This window comes from Sorex fumeus, unplaced genomic scaffold (assembly GCF_029834395.1).
Source record: "Sorex fumeus unplaced genomic scaffold, SorFum_2.1 ptg000039l, whole genome shotgun sequence".
Classification (NCBI taxonomy): domain Eukaryota; kingdom Metazoa; phylum Chordata; class Mammalia; order Eulipotyphla; family Soricidae; genus Sorex; species Sorex fumeus.
Window position 1 is genome coordinate 13,648,349 of NW_026606096.1, and position 4,258 is coordinate 13,652,606.

General features: G+C 42.2%; 1 non-coding gene across 1 annotated transcript; it reads right to left on the bottom strand.

The window, feature by feature from the left end:
* Positions 1 to 1,697: 1,697 nt before the first annotated feature.
* LOC130028453 (small nucleolar RNA SNORA2/SNORA34 family) lies at positions 1,698 to 1,833 on the bottom strand. Its single transcript, XR_008793187.1, has one exon. It is a non-coding gene; the product is annotated as a small nucleolar RNA SNORA2/SNORA34 family (small nucleolar RNA).
* Between the last annotated feature and the right edge of the window lie 2,425 nt (positions 1,834 to 4,258).

Here is a 4,258-nt window from a genome sequence, read left to right on the forward strand (position 1 = left end):
TTCTCTCACTTGACTGAAGTGTGATACTCCAAGCATAGCTCTTTTCATTCCTTTTTGGTTGATCCAAATAGTGTTCTCTTCCTGTTTTCGTAGGGCCCAGGTCTCGGAGGCTTAGTACAGGAAGAATGGTGGAGTTGAAATGATGTGCCCGGAGCTGGGGGTTCTTTATCTTCTTAACAACTTCTTTGACACTATGGAAGGTGTGCTCCCTTCCTCCTGCACTGTACTGGTGCCAAGTCATTCCTCATGTTGTGTTCTCAAGCCAGAAAACGAAAAGAAGCTCAACCATGGCTGCTACATTTGGAGATTTTCGTTCCATTGAAAGCAAATGGAACATCAAGGACTAGTTCATTTTTCACAAACATTGTTTTGGTGACATTCAGCTACAGTCTGAACTTTCCACATTCATGTCTGAAGTCGGCCAGCATTTGTGCTGCTTGGCTAATGTTCGGTGTTATTAGAATGATGTCATCAGCGACGTAGAGGTGGTGTAGTTGCTGACCGTCTATCTTCACTGTCATTTCTTCCCATTGCAGTCGTACATGACGTTCTCAAGGGTAGCACTGAAAAGTTTTGATCAAATGGTATCACCCTGTCAAACCCCTATCTTGATGTCGGTGATCACTTCCTTGTGGAATGGTGAGATCCTGGTGGAGAATTCATAATACAGCTTGCGGAGGATCCTGATGTACTGAGTTTGAACTCAGTTCAAACACTATATTTTACCTTTATGTTATTATTATTTCCATCACATGGATGTAAAAGCAAAAAAAAAAATAGGAGTTCGGGATAATTTGTAAGATTGCGCGAAAACTGTATACACACACGTTTGAGGTAACCTCTGACAACACTTAGGGGCTACTCCTATCTCGAAGCTCAATTTATGTTATTGTTAGTGATACCAGATATTGAACCCGGGCCTCCTACATGCCTGGGATGCACACAGTCTGCTAAGCTAACTCTCAAGCCCCTTGGTAAATATTTTTTAAATTTGTTATACAGAAAGTAATTTCAAAGGCCACTAGGTGGCACTGGAGACTGCAAACATTGAAGATAGTTTTAAAAGCCATATTAATATTCAGTGGTGAGAAAATGAACATGCCTCGCATAGCCTTTCAGATTACACTGCTCTTCTAAGAAATGGGATAAACGAATTGAGAGGAACAATGGAGGATGACAGAGGAGCAGTTGGGATTCTGTGTATTAGCACAGGGGTCGGGGCTCTGGGAGGTCCTCTCTCTCTTCACCTGAGCATCCTCTAAACTCCAGGCCAACCCAGCCCTCTCTCCTGGTGAAGAAACACTAACTTCACCAGGTGTGGGTTCAACCTGTAATATGAATACCATGGTTTGACTAGACACAACAAATTGGTGCCGCATTGGCTGCTGACATCTGTGTAGAAGACCCACCTTAGAGGTCAACCTGAGAAAAGTAGAGGTGCCCGCCCACATAAGCAGGGAGATGTGACAGTATGGGTACTGTGAGAACTGTCGAGGGGAGACTGACAAAGTGGTCCTGCTTCCTGATGCTGCTGGTGACTCTGAAAAGTGGGGAGCGAGGAAGGTAGACTCATGAAAACTGTTCTTCCACTTCTTTGCTTATTTGCTTAAACATTTTTTATGTGCTTAAAAAAAATTTTAATTTGGTTTCTTTAGCCAGAAGTCATTCATGAGGTTTTCCCAATGAGAGCAGGTCTGGGTTGTTTCTTCCAAGTGAAATAGCCATTCGTGGTGAGGTTCCAGAACAGCTAACAGATGACAGGAAGACAGTTCTTTGGGCCCTTGTTTGAAATCAACAGCTAGAGTGTAACTATTGATCTTCAGTCAGGGCCTGCTTAAACACTTTGATTCAGATGGATAACGTATACTGTGAAGAGAAGATCACAGGATGAGTTTCAAGATTTGAAGCTTTTCTTGATAAGTGAAGAAAATATAGTTCATACAAAAATGCTAGTGGAAATGGTGATTGTAGAAATACAACTAAACAAAAACAAAATCCAAAGTTCAAGCCACATAGAGAATCATAGAGAAAAGAATCTATTAAGTAAAACAGAAGAGAAGTATTTATTGCCCAACATGGATTTACTAGTAAGTAGAGAGAATACGCACCACAGGTATGAAACCCTGACATTCCCAGCAATCTTTTCACATGAATATCAAGAAAGAGAACTGCTTTTCCCTACACATTATGTTGGTCTTCACAAAATGATCAGTATATTCCGGGAAGAGTTGACACTGAATTCAGACAGTCGGCAACTATACCACCTCAGCGTCGCTGATGACATCATTCGAATAACACCAAACATTAGCCACGCAGCACAAATGCTGGCTGACTTCAGCCAGTGTGGAAAGTCAGACTGCAGCTGAGTCTCACCAAAACAATCTTTGTGAAAAATGAGCTAGTCCTTGATATTCCACTTGCTTTCAATGGAAGGAACATCTCTGAATGTAGCAGCTATGTGTACCTGGCTCAAGAACTCAACATGAGGAACAACTTGGCGCCAGTACTGGGCAGGAGGAAGAGAGTGGTCTGGAACACCTTCCAGAGCGTCAAAGAAGTTGTTAAGAAGATAAAGAACCTCCAGCTCTGGGCATCTTTTAACGCCAGCATTCTTCCTGCACTAACATATACCTCAGAGACATGGGCCCTATGAAAACAGGACAAGAATGCTATTAGGATCATCCAAAGAGGAATGAAAAGAGCTATGCTTGGAGTATTACGCTTCACTCAAGTGAGAGAAGAAATCCGGAGTTCCGACCTCCGTCGGAATGAGATATTCTAGAGAGAAATGCTAAAACCCAGATTTTGGGATTTAGAAATTGTTTATAAATGGTTTGGAAATTTTAACTAGAAATATCAGCTCGAGCAGGTCAAGTAACGTCTCCATTCAGGAGGTCAATTGAATTGCTGTAGGTCAAAGACACTTCAGAGAACTAAGTGCATGCTTTGCTTGTAGAAGTCCCAGACTCAATCCCTGGATAACTGAGGCACTACAGGAAGTGATCAAACACAGAGCTGGATATAGTGAGGACCAAAAATAAAACTGAGACAATTATACACTACAAATCTCCTCCAATTATAGGTGGTAAAAATATATGCCATTGATTTGTGCTTGACATTGGTAACTATCGCCAGATCTGCCTGTTGTCTGTCGTCAACAAGCTGTTCACTCGAGTCATAGTGAATAGGATTTGCAGAACACTAGATGAAGGACAACCATGTGAGCAAGCCAGTTTCCAAAAAGGATTCAGCACAATCAACCATATCCACATGATAATCAAACTCAATGAGGTTTCTCGGGAGTTCAAGATGCAGCTCTGTCTAACATTCATTGATTTAAAGAAGGCCTTTGATGCTGTTGAGACAGAAGTGGTCATCAAAGCCCTAGCCAAACAGGGCATTCAACCTGAATACATCAGAATCGTCAGTGAGCTGTATTACGGATTCATTACCAGGATCTCACCATTCTACAGGGAGGTGATCATTGACATCAGGAGAGGATTTCTGCAGGGTGATACCATTTCACTGAAACTCTTCATTGCCACCCTCAAGAACGTCATGTGATAACTGGAATGGGAAGGAATGGAAATGAAGATAGACAGTCGGGAATTACACCACCTCCGCTTGGCTGATGACATCTTCTAATTACACCAAACATCAGCCAAGCAGCACAAATGCTGGACGACTTTGAATGTGAATGTGAAAAGGTAGGAATATAGCTAAATCTCACAAAGACAATGTTTATGAGAAACAGTCTCGTTCCTGATGTTCCATTCACTCTCAATGAGATGAACATTTCTGAATGGAACAGTTTACCTAGGTCGGGAAGTCAAAATGATGAATGACCTTGCACCCGAGTTACGCAGGAGGAAGAGAGTGGCTTGGAAGGCCTTCAAGAGTGTCAAAGAAATAGCTAAGAGGATGAAGAACCTCTGGTTTAGAGTACATCTCTTCGAGTCCACTGTTCTTCCTGCATTAACATATGCCTCTCAGACCTGGGCCTTACGAAAACAGGATGAGAACGCTATTTGCTATTCGGGTCTCCCAACAGAAATAGAAAGAGCTATGCTTGGAATATTACGCTTCATTCAAATGAGAGAAAGAATCCAGAGTTCCGACCTCTGTCGACAGTCAAGAATCAGGGATGCTGTCTCATTTACCACAGCGTCCAAAATCAGATGGGCTGGACAAGTAATGAGATTTGGAGACAACTGCTGAACTAGAACCATTACCGATTGGATTCCATGTGATGTCAAAA